This window comes from Amblyomma maculatum, chromosome 1 (genome assembly GCF_055883805.1).
Source record: "Amblyomma maculatum isolate TAMU_Amacu chromosome 1, ASM5588380v1, whole genome shotgun sequence".
Taxonomy (NCBI): domain Eukaryota; kingdom Metazoa; phylum Arthropoda; class Arachnida; order Ixodida; family Ixodidae; genus Amblyomma; species Amblyomma maculatum.
In genome coordinates, this window is record NC_139344.1 from 333,913,438 (window position 1) to 333,926,796 (window position 13,359).

The following is a 13,359-nucleotide window of genomic DNA, read 5'->3' on the forward strand; positions in this document are numbered from 1 at the left end:
GGGTTCAGCCGTGTCCGAGATGTGTGTTGTTTCACCGCGTTGGCCGGCTCCGGTAGCCACGTCCTTAGCTAGGTACGTTGATAAAGCGAGCAGAATCTTCATTTGCCCAAGGTTTCCGAATGTTTCGTGTTCCCTCGGGACCTGAACGTTCGCGCTAAGCGCCCGCGCTGGCCGCGCTCACCTCTCGCAACATGTCTTGAAGCCCACGTGTCGGCGTTTCGCAAGGACAATGGACGAAAATTTGACTAATGAGGAGACCAGGTCCGCAAGCGGACGAAAAGAATAGCGTAATTCTTTAAGCCTACTGATTATCTGCTTACTTTTGTTTTTCGGATCAGCCGGTTCAAAAACCAGCACGTACTACGCAATACCAACTAATCCGAATTTCGCTAACGGCTACTCGAAAGACTGCCTCACCTCTCGACACTGAGCGGTCTTTCTTTTTTTTTTTTTTTTTTTTTCGACGAAAGATTAGAAGTCCACAGACTCAGAGCTCGTGGCTCGACTTAATGGGGCGCAAGTCATGCAAATTAATTGCCGTTGATGCCTTTCTCACTGCTTCCAGCTGAGTGTCATTGAGGGCGATGCCGTATAAACGGGCCAGCATATGCACGTGTCACTTTTACCCAGGAGAGCTGAATTAGGAACAGCAAAGTTCGTAAAATATTTCTTTCAAGGGCGTCGAAAATTAGGGGGAGGGGGAGGGGGGGAGGGCAATAGCCAATCTCCATGGCTAACACACACTTACTCATAGTGCGCGCTCGGCCTGAGAGATTAGCACGTTGAAGACGCCGACGCTTTTAAGCATTTAAAAGTTCTATACCCACTAAGGGAAGCCGTGAGAGCGAAGAACAAAAGCAAGGAGCCGTGTTATCAAGTTTGTTCTTTTTCCTCCGCTGTTCTGTCTTTTCTTTTTTCTTAATTTATTTCGTTCTTTCTTTGTCTCCCTCATCATATCCTCCAGAACTTCGCGGCTAATTAGGTATCAGGTCGTTCCGGCCCTAGGAAGCAAATCTTCCGAAAGAACAGCTCCGCCGCGTCGTTGGCCGTGTTAGAGGCGCGCATATAGGCTCAGCGCTGTTTTAACATTTAGCGCACGCGTATTAAAGGTGCAGCTACGTAACGAGGCTCTCGAGAACGCGCGCTAATAAATTGAACGAAGCGAGCGAGAAGCAAGCGAGCTTGAGAAAGAATAGAAGAAATGAGATAAGAAGGAGAGGCGTACTACGCACATATATACATACATGCCACACGATGAGTGAAGCGTGTGCGGAAGCGTCCATTTTCTCGGCTCCTCCGAGATGAGTCAATTTCGGCCGTTGATTAGACGGCGCGCATAATTATACGCAAAGTGGGCGAGCAGCCCACCGGGCCACGTGAACTGTGGACCGCGCAGGCGCGTGCATCCGGCCAAGGTTCAGCTATGAGAAGAAAGGAAAAAAAAAGAAAAAAAAAAGATAAATTCGAAAGGGCACACCGAGAGGCAAAGGCTAGGTTGTGGGGGTTTGCGTGCAAGAAAGCTAGAGTGACGATTACAGGTTCTTTCAAGGCATAACCATAATTCTTCACGGCGCTGACGTTCACAGAGAGTGCGGAGCAGTGCCCAAAGTCCCCTCTCCCCCTCTCCTCATTGGTTTTCCTGCATCTCTTGTGCAACTTCATTTAAGTCCGTTGAGTAGCAACAGCAGCAGCAACGTCGGCGGCGCACCGTGATAAATGTAAGCGAGGTTTATCCAGAGAACGAAGAAGAAAAAAGGAATTTACGCGGCGACAGGTTTTTAATGTTCGCGTTAGCGAGGCGAAGGACTATTAGCTTAAGCAGCTTTCTTGCGAAGCATTTTGAGGGGAATATTTAAGCAGAAAGCTGCAGAATTAAAAGGCAGCAGAAGAAGCGAAGGCTGAAAAAAAATGAAGGATAATAAGGTTTAAAGCAGGCATACCGCGCTCCCGCCGACTTCAATTCAGAACGGTTTAAATCCGTATTTGCTTCATGCACGCCTAAAGGCAACATCAAGTAAAGAAAAAAAAGTTTGTCACGAAGTGGAAACCAGAAATTTAAGTAAGCCTCTTTGATTACGGTTTTCTCAGCGTTGCCAGATGTCGCCACGTTCGAGAGGGCATTCCACTCTCGACCGGTCGTCTGTAGGAAGTTATAGTTAGGTCAGCCTTGGTAAGGAAAATGGAAATGCGCTGTAATTGTCTCACTCCAGTGGACACCTGAACGGTGCCGCGGGAGAAGGAGAGAACCGGAAAGAAAGAGAAAAGAATCAGGAAAGAATGACAAAGGAAGAAAGGAAAGAAAGAACCGGTATACATACGATGCTCGGTTTATTATATAGAGCGTGTGTAGGCGGGTCCAACCCACTTGTCTCTCTCCAGTGATTGCCCTTCACACGCCTTTCGCGTTTTTTTTTTATTATTATTTTTTTTTATCCTGTCAGCCACCGTCAATTGAGAGAAAGAGGGAGGGAATTGGGAGGTTTGCAGGCTGATCATTTTCTCCGCTGCAACGAAGATCACAGTGTGAGCGGAAGCAAGAGGAAATTGGGCAGTTCGCTCTACTTCATCTTTTTTTCTTTCTTTTTTTTTTTTTTTTTTTTTTTTACCTCTGCGTGCTACGTACAAGACCAGGGCGAGAACTGGGGTCAATTACGGATGATCACCAAAGCAAGTACTGGACATGCGGTAGAGAAAATTCCCTTCATGAAGTTCTAGTCGCGATTAATGTAGGTACGGCAACTCTTGGCTTTGCCTCCGCCGTCATGCACCCTTGAAAGGAATCGTTTCACTGATTCTGATTTTGTATGTCCGGACGTTGTATGTTCTCCTAGTGAGCGCCTTCACGCACGTGCAAGGAAACATTGGGCGCGTAATGACTTCAAATTTCTAATTAAGTTATTAATCCTGGAAGAGTGAACAAGAAACGCCTGCCATTTCCGACTAGACAAAACAACGGGGGTAGTGTTGCAGGGTTACACGATTTTCGCGAGGAAACTGATGCAGTTCGATGGTTAGTTAAATGTTTCCCAGTCACGCGGATTCATATGGTTTCACGAATATTGCAGCGTCTCGCGAAATTCTGGATATTTTTTTAATTTCCGTTTCGTTCACGATAGGGGACCGGAGGTGGTTTTCTGCAAGGAAAAAAATAGTCGCAATATTGAAAGTTTTCGATATTGCAGGTGTAATCATTAGCGGATCGTGTCGACAGACGGCAGGACTTGACGGCTCATCGCATCTGCACCTTTCTGCGGTGCACTTTGGCAACCTCGAAATACACTTTGACAGTACGTAGTGCCAACCTAGCATGTCATATGCTAGTGACCGAATTAGCAACCTATTTGAGCCCGCTACTTCCAGGCTGACTATGAAAGCACGTCGCTGACAGAGCACGGTCATCCTAGAGGATTACCGTGTAAATGGATGACCGTACTATTTAGTTCTATACAGATATAGAGCTCCATATTAAGATCGTCGATGCTGAACAATCATTACATTGTACAGCATTTGCACGCAACGCTAAAACAACCCGCTTACCAATTCTTCGTTCGACATACCGCAAGCTGCTGTACTATTAGTATAAACCCATTCCGCTAGCTCATTACGGTTTTCGCGGAAAGTTCTCGATGTCAATGATTCAAAGAGCCCAGCTGACATGGGACGCCTAGATTTGGATATTACCGACACGCAAAAAATTCGCTATACGCCCTGGATCTCGTGACTTTTCTCCCCATATCGCATTCGTGCAGTATTTATTATGAAAACAAATTGTTATCTACGCATGCTTGTATTATGATATTAGAAAGATGCAGTATACATGGGCTGGTTTGAATAGTAAACACTAAAGGTAATGGCGGCTTGCACGCTCCCGCAGCTGCCATGCAGTAAAAATCGTCTGGAAAATACATAATTTGCAAAGCAAACGTCGCTGCACTGCTACCAAACGTATTCTCTTCTGCGCGATTCTACACAGGAGATGCTGTATTGTCTATCAACAAAAACACTTGGACTTTTCGCAGTTTGACTCGCGGGTTATCATTTCTGGAAGGATATTGGTTACGCCTGATTCCTGCAACACAAATTGGGTTGCTTTAGTCATTTATTACGGTTTGCATTACGCACAGATCTGAGCACAGGGCTTTCCTGTGTAGTAACTTTAAGGTAACACATATCGAATATTATATAGTGCCTACGGCCTTGGGCCTTGGTTGGCGTTTCCGGTGTTCAGAAGAAAAAAGACAACACAACGGCTTCCAACGGCGTTACCATCGTTGACGCGTGTTGAAGTTTATGGCAAACACCTTGATGAAGTGTCCCGAGGTTAAACTGTTCTCAGGTTTGCACACAGTCAACGACGGCCAATTGTAGCGCGAACACAAGATAGACAAGTTAAGCGCATGTCCCAGTACACTGAACGCGTGCACATTCAGGCCTATCCGTACGGAGAAAAGAGGTTCAACCGACTTAAGCTAAGCTGGACGAATGCAAAGTTTGTGCGCTAGCACGTCGCATTTCATTTTGCTTTCAGTTCGAAACTAGGGTTTGAAGACCAGCGTTTAAGACTGACCTTGAAATCGGCGAAATTGGTGCTTGGGGGTCTCAGTGGTTGCACGCTATAAAATTTTGTTGCAACTTAACGGACGTAAAGTGTACAATAAGATAGCGGTGTGCTTGGATCCATTGCGCACAGATCTAAGTCGATGAAGACGACAACATGCACAGCGAGGGAGGATGGCAGTTAAGCACGTGAGGTGATCCGCGGTGGCCAGTGAAGCCCATCTGTTCTCGCCTATGCGGAATACAAAGTGGGAGTCAGCGCACTTGCGGTCTTTTTTTTTTTTTTTTTCCTTCAAGGTCAGACTCCTTTCTTTCTACGGCGGCTCTCTTCCCCTCCTCGAGCGGCACAGCTGGTGGTGACCACACACAGTCTTAGGGGTTCACTGCGGCCTCTAATGCTAAACAATAAAAGCAAATATGCAAATTACTCTCAAGACTCACGTTGGAAGTTGCGGCTGTCCACTCTGGGTCAGTGCCGTTTTTTCCTCCTCGCGTATTCGGACACAAATGTTTCCCGACTGAAATGAAGAATATAAGAAAACACACCGTGAACGAACAGCCTTTGTCAACGGGGCACACTGTTAGAAACAGCGCTTGTTCTACGTCCATGGCTGGGGCAAAGCCGAAAACAAGCGCGAATGCATTTCACACCGAGTGCTCGTACACAGATACGAAGCCAATCAGAAGAGTGTAACAGCATGCACAAGACAAACAATCGAACGAACAAATGAAAACTACAGATGAGCTCTTCCTAGCCTGCTTCTCTGGCATGCGCAACAAGCTTGGTGGTAGAAGGGGGCCTGCAAAAGAGGGCCTGTCAACGTTGGCACAGTAACAGTCACTGGAACTGGATCCCGGCCATTCGCAGCATTCAACTCAGGTAAGTTTTTTCTTTTTTTCTTTTTTTTACGTGTCCGAGCGCAGTGGACAATGAGGTGCGAGTCGGGTTCCTCAAGCAATTTATATCTCAATGCACACTGGCATTCTCCAGTCATATATTGGAATGCGTCTGCCGCAGCCGGTGCCACTAAAGCGTAGCTGGCACCGACTTGTCGGAAAAAGCTTAGGCAAGAAAGCCATGTCAATTTTCTCCTCTATAGAGATGTACAGCGATGCTCGCAAGTTCGCAGGTCAAGTCTTATAGTTTTCGAGCTGAAATTAAGCTTAATATTTTGGACAAGAGCCATCTGCCATAGGCATTATAAACAAATTAAAAATATCTTGTTTCATACCGGTAGAACGAAAGGAAGAAGATGGTTTGCACGGTATAAAAAAGAAGAACCGAACAAGGGTAAATAGGGTACGCCTCAGGTCGTAGATGAGCCAACGTTTCGACAAGTGGACTTGTCTTCGTCCATGCCCAGACGAAGACAAGTCCACTTGTCGAAACGTTGGCTCATCTGCGACCTGAGGCGTACCCTATTTACCTTTGTTCGGTTCTTCTTGTTTCATACCGGGTCAACAACACGCCATAGAGTAGTGCTGCGTTGTAAAGAAGAGCAATGCTTCCAAGGTTACAACACTTGCTGCCGATCGCGGACCGAGCACTCGGAATCATTGATGTTATGAAATGATCCGGAGCTGACTCATACCTTCTGGAAGTCCGTAAACAGTTTACAAAGAAGAAAGAAAAACCAGTTTAATTATCACGTTTGCTGTAATTATGTCATCACCGAGAAAGAGCAAAGCCCCGGTCGTGGAAATCAGCCCAGCTTGACCGGTAGGAAGGTTAATGTGCATGCCCTGACCGAAAGTGAAGCGTACCTACGACGTCACTGGTCACGTTTACTGGCACAAAGGGGTCTTTATTAACGTGTTATTCCTGTACTGGTGGGTTCACTTTCCCATAAATTCTGAAAGGCTGTTTAGGAAGGTATCCACTACGGCTGGGTTTGTTCTAATGCCACTGAGTATACATTGGCTTTTGTGTACGGCGGGGAGTAGTCACATGGTACTATAAAGGATCACCTATCGACAGATTGCTGCCAGAAATGCGCTGGCTGATGAAACACCTTCAACATTTGTATAATCGAATTACGCTGGACGATGCCTGCTTTCTTCTGGTCTCCGAGTGTACAGAGCATCTTGCTGAGGCCAATAAAGGGGGAGGTAAAAACAATCTGGCCGCTACACAGCCCATACAAAGCACGTAAGACGAATAATAACTGTACAGAAAGACGCACATCAAAACTTGTGGCTGCGGGCCCTGTTTTCTATCGAAAAGTATTCAAGATCAGCAAGAGCTGCACAGGTGCGGCGCTGTGGCGGTTTTTCTTCCGCTTACCTGTATCTCGCAGAGGAAACGCCCATTTGCTTCTCCGATCGCGCGCAAGTACGTACGTACTTTCTATGGAAACAAAGCAACGAGCGCCGACAGCCATAAGCGTGGGCGCCGTAACATGCACAGTCGCTTCTAAATTCGAGAAGGGGAAAAAAAAGAAGAAAAAGAAAACGCACTTTCGAAAGTTCCTCGCGAATTTCTCGCTGATCGAGCAACAACGCTAGCTCCGCTAGCAGCACGCGCAAGAAAGCGCGGCGTTCAAAGGAGACGAAGAAGAGGAAACGCAGACGGGCTCGCCTGTAGCACGCGGAAAGAGCCCCAGAAGAAATCCGTTCCGCGGCGGCAGTTTCTAAGCTTCCACGAGAGTGCAACGCGTGCAGAGCGAGCGGCGCCGGAGGTTGGCGTCTCGCCTTTGCGCCGTTCATTGTGCATGCAAATTGGAATGGCGGCTTGGCTTGGGGGAAGCCGCGCTGTTTTTCTTTCCCCCCCCCCCCCCCCCCCTCCCCCCTCGATCCTGCGCCCTTGTCGCCGCGCCCGGCGTCTCCTCGTTTGCTTCGAGTCTGCGGACGGAAAATACGCTTCAGCGAGAAAAGAGTAACGGGAGGCCGTCGCTGGAGTAGAGGGGAATTAAGGGGAAAATGTGTGAGAGGCAGTGGCGTGCTTTCGCAAGGAAGAAAATTCCGCGCTAAAACGTGCTACTGTGCCAAACGGTGAAAGCAGAAATTTCCTGGTATAAGAGAGAGAGTGCAGTCAACGGCGTTTACACTGGTGGGTGCGCAGTTGGAAGCCGTATACGCCATACATATCGCTACCTCGATTACCTAAGTACAGCTGTCACTTTGAGATCGGGAATCCGCGTTGGCTCACCAGAGACGTCGTATCGTCTAAAACTAACCGCTTGGACTAAGTTGTGAAGTTTGTCCCGTTTTACGAATTTGTGGTTCAGAGTGACCCCCTAGAAGTGGGCTTTCTCTATGAGGCCGTTTATAAATTGTCAATGACTGCATCCATGAAGCGGCCCTTAGCCTTCATCTCTTACGTAGAACGCAGAAAGGCGTACTGATACAGCAAACTTACACCTCTGTCACACGAACACTTCCGGTCCTTATTGAACTCGATCTGCATTGAGGTTTTCAAGAAGGATTGAAGCATCCGGTGCTACACGGCCGTTTTGAATGACCACTGAGAAGTTTCCTTCGTGTGCGCTATAGGTGACGTCGACTCGAGGGTGGCGACGCTAGCTCTTGAATGTGCTTGAAAACTCAAGAGCGCTTGAGGAAGCGGCTTCGAGCCAAACAGGCCCAGGCCTGATTGCACTTGAAAGTTGCCGAGTGACGCCCTCGATTTGAATTGAGATGAATGCATATTGAATTCAATAAGGATCGAAAGTGTGTGTTGTGTTGCGTTGTGCTGGGTTTAGGGGTGCATAAGAGGATTCGTGTGACAGACATATAACACGCATTGATACGAAAGGTATTTATTACACAAATGCCGGCGACATAAGAGAACGCTCATGGCGATGACACGTGAAAACTGGTCCAATGCGAATCTACCCCTTCGACGGCTAATGAAGAAACAGCCATCATGGAAGACATTAAACTCCCGCTATACATTCACAACAATGGCTTAGTACGGACGGGCAGTCAATTAAGACACATGCCGGGCTTTCCAGCTAGGGCAAATGCCTCTTCATACACATCATATATCCTCCAGCATATGCAATAAAACCGACATCTCCAAATTTTCAGTGACTAATAACAACGAAGTCATGCCACGAAACGAGAAGCGCATTGTCTGATCCACCACTGCAGTTATCCGGGCCACCTACGCCCGTGGCCGGAGTTACAGGATACGAGGATGGTATGAAGCGGACGCGCTAAACTGCAGGACCTCGGGGCGTACGCTTATATAACGCCGGATATAAATCAGAACAAGACTGCATATATAATATAAGGTGAGCATAAACCCATTATCCTGTAACCTCACTCAGAGGTTTCCATCTCAGCAGGCGCCCAGATCCCTCCGCCTGTTCCCACTGCGAAGACTTGCCATCCTCCTCATCGGTATGAAGGAAGGCCCCACAGCCTAAGCAACCAGTGCAAGTACGCTTTCGTTCAGCATGTTTTCGTATCAAGCTGAGTGAGGCCTGGTAGACAGCCACTGTACTGGTAAAACGCCGGGCATAGGCCTAAAACACAATAAAATTTGCTCTCTCTCTCTCTCTGTCGCCCTATTTCCGTTCCTTTATGACGGTAACCATGCGTAAAATAGTTACCGTGGTAGACGCCGTTGCGTATTCCTCGCTTTCGCTACATACCCTCTCTCTTCACACCGGCTGTTCACCGGGGTAACCACCTTCCGGTTACACGCTATCCATTTGGAAGCGGACTGAATTCACCCGACTCATAAGTCATAACCGTGACATATGCTGCCCAAATTGCTAGGAACGACATAAAGCCCCGCTTAGCCGGGCCGTACGAATGTGTCTGCATAAGAGAAGCGTTTGTGTCTCGGGAATCGGGATACAAGGGTGGGTTCGCTTCTCATCCCGAGTGTGCTGTCCATGTTGGCAGCGTCCGCACATTCGACTAGGACTGACGCGTGAAAGACAATGAATCAGTGTCCGACCGTATTACCTGCCATGTATTACTAGAGCCTAGCGGACTTGATTCGCGCTTGTAAAGCAAGCCACTGTGCCTGTAGATATGCTTTTCATATGCCTTCTCCCACATCGTCACCCATCACGATCTTGTTTCTTCTCTCCTTCCCCTTCCCCAGTGCAGAGTAGCAGGCCAGATTTGAATTATTCCAGCCAAGCTCTCTGCCTTTTCCTTTCAATAAATCCATCTATCTATCTATTTATATCCCAGCGGATGCTGGCGAGCGCCTGACGCCCCTTAACAACTCCGGTGCTGTGCCGCACGGCATGGCGCACTGGGGGGAGCCTCGACGTCGGAAAAGCCGGAACATGCCCTAGACAGACTGGCGTCGGTGTCCGGCGACAGCGCCCAAACGAAAAAAATCTAGAGAACCGTGTCAAAAATACGACAAAATATTCTGTAGTTCTGTCGTAAAAGTCAGATTTTTCAGCAGTTCTGCAGTACTTATCTGTAGTTCTGTAGTTTCTTTTCTATAGTAGTTTTCTGTTGTCTGTAGTCCTGTAGTACTTTTCTGTTGTAACTACAGAAAATGTAACGCTTAGTACTAAAGAAAGTTCTGTTATCACGACAGGTATTTCCTGTCAAAAACCGCGCAGATATTCCGTCGTGGCGATAGAAAATTTTCTGGGTTTTTTTTTTTTTTTTTTTTTACTCCTCTTCCCTCGCGTAGCGGCAGATTCGAAGCGGGAGACCAGCGCACTCGCTGTTGGACCCTCTTGGGCGATTGCCAACTCCTGCCTCTGAATTCGACAACTGAAGTGGTAACATTTTCCTGGCCTATATAAACAGGAGCGCTGCCGCTGGGAGAGAACGTCGACAGCGTCCTTCGAGTGCAGTGCTGCTCGACTGGAGGGGACCCGGCGTAATTTCCCTGGCCGTCGCTGTGAGAAGACAGTCGCTATGTTGTTCTGTTTTGTACCATGACTGTAAATAATGTACAAAATCACATTTTGTCCGCCTCATTTCGTGAACCCGGAACCTTGATACCCGGACCCTGATTGCGACATTTCGCACTAAAGGTTTGCACGTGAAAGTGGCTGCCCTATACTCTCCTTTATACCCTCCATGGTTAGGGGTAGTAGATGAAACATGAAGGACGCACAATGCGGGAGTAATGGGACACAGGCTCGTCCTTCGTCGCCATGTGTCATCCCATCCCATATGCATATACCTTAACCTGACCTCATTCGCGTGCTCTGCTCTTCATGGCTCGATCCGTCGCTGCTTTGCACCGCTCCAGCCAGCCCGACCACTTTGATGCCGTATAAAGGTGAGTACGAGAAGCCAAGCACATTTCTGTGAGGGCGGTTTACTCCACTGTAATCTCGACCTGAGACGCACTTGGTGTAGCGGGAATGTAAATATCACACGCCATTTGCCTAAAGAGGGTACTGTAGCACAGGCTGCTGTGTCTGTTAGAGGAGGCCTGCGTAATGCAAGTAAATTCAGGCTTCCAAAACAGACATCCTTTTCAAAGAACAAGAAGGAAAGGCCCGTTTTGCGCCCACCGCCCGTACTCTTACCAGGAAACACGTAAGTCTAGCGCATTTCAGTCATTGCATACCGCTGATTACGGCGCCAATGTGCTTATTCATGTCCCTCACTATGCTTATACTAAAGCAAATGGGAGAAGGTCCTCGCTTACCAGGACCATAGCACAGGACACGGCTCCAGCTATAGAAAGTCTCATGACGCTTAAGCATCGCAACATCAATATGTTGGAACGCGAAGACAAAGCACGTTGCAGTCAGTCATGGATGTTGAATGGGATTTCTTGACGGGCGCCAAACAAGAGTGTTTTTTAAATAAGAGATGAATTGGAATTGGAATTGGTTTATTGATTCGAATTATTGATTGATTATTGAATCGAAACAAAACCGTATAGACACCGATTCAGTTCAGTTCAGGCGTTCAGTCGTGTCCGACTCTTCGTGACCCTATGGACCATGTCACGCCACGCTTTCCGGTCTCTCACTATCTTCTTAACATCACATAGCTTCATCTGCAATGCCTCGAGAATGCCATCTAGCCATCGCGTTCGCTGCCTACCCCTTCTCCGGCGACCCTCAACCTTTCCCAACATCAAATCTTTCTCCAGCGACTCCTCTCTTCTCATCAGATGACCAAAGTAGCTGAGCTTTAACTTTAGAATTTGACCCTCCAATGAGCAGTCAGGGTTTATGGTCGACAATATCGACTGACTTCATCTTCTGGCAGTCCAAGGAACTATTAAGAGTCTTCGCCAGCACCACAATTCAAACGCGTCAATTCTTCGGCAGTAAGCCTTTTTCACAGTCCAACTCTCGCATCCATACATCACAACTGGAAAGACCATAGCACGGGTTATACGGATCTTTGTTGGCAGACTAATGTCTCTGCTCTTTACTAGGCGGTCAAGGCTAACCATTGCTCTCTTTCCCAGAAGCAGGCGTCTCCTAATTTCATGGCTGCAGTCTCCTTCCGAGGTAATCTTGGCGCCCAAGAACAGAAAATCTGTTACAGCTTCCACTTCTTGTCCATTGATGCTCCAGGACTTGATAGGGCAAGACGCCATGATCTTCGTCTTTTTAATGTTCAGTTTAAGCCCAAACTTCTCACTCTCTTCTTGTACGCGCATCAGAAGTCTCTTGAGTTCCACTTCACTTTCTGCCATTAAAGTGGTATCATCCGCATATCTAAGGTTGTTGATACGTTTTCCAGCAATCTTCACTCCAGCTGAAGACTCGTCCAGACCGGCCTTTCTCATGATGCACTCTGCATATAGGTTAAATAGGCAGGGCGACAGTATGCAGCCTTGCCTCACCCCTTTCTCAATCGGAAACCAATCAGTAAGACCATGCCCAGTTCTGACTGTGGCCTCTTGCCCTTCATACAGGTTCCTGAGGAGACAGATGAGGTGAATTGGAACTCCCATCTCTTGGAGAGCTTGCCACAATCTGCTGTGATCGACGCAGTCAAACGCTTTCGCATAATCAATAAAGCAGAAGTAAATGGGTTTCTGGAACTCTCTTGCTTTTTCCATGATCCAGCGAAGGTTGGCAATTTGGTCTCTAGTTCCTCTGCCCTTGCGAAACCCAGCTTGCACGTCCGGAAGCTCCCGATCCACATACTGCTGCAGCCTACCTTGCAGGATTTTTAACATCACCTTGCTAGCATGCGAAATAAGCGCGATCGTGCGGTAGTTGGAACAATCTTTGGCACTGCCTTTCTTTGGAATGGGGATGTAAACTGACCTCCTCCAATCCTGTGGCCACTGCAGGGTTGTCCAAATCTTTTGACATAATGTATACAGTGTGTTAACAGCGTCGTGGTTGAGGTTTTGAAGCAACTCAGCTGGAATACCATCAATTCCGCTAGCTTTGTTCTTAGCAAGGCTGGCTAAGGCCCATTCAACTTCACTCTTCAGGATGCCCGGCTCGAGATCAGTAATTACAGCCGTCCTATGTTGGGTTTGCACATCCGGGTCCTTCTTGTACAGTTCTTCTGTGTATTCCTGCCACCTCTTCTTTATCTCTGAGGCTTCAGTGAGGTCCTTGCCTCGTTTGTCCTTTATCACGCCCAGCTTAGCACAGAAGCTTCCTTTGATATCTTTTATTGTCTTATACAGAGCTCTTGTGTTCCTTAATTGGCTGTTGTCCTCAACTGCTTGACACTGTATGTTCAGGAAGGCATTCTTATCTCTCCTTGCTATTTTCTGAAAATCCGCATTGAGAACCTTGTATCTTTCTCTTTCCCCCGTACCTTTTGCCATCCTCCTTTCCTCAGCTATTTGCAAAGCCTCTTCAGATAACCAGTTTGCTTTTTTGCATTTCTTTTGCTTTGGAACTACCTTAGTAGCAACTTCTTGTATTATATCACGAA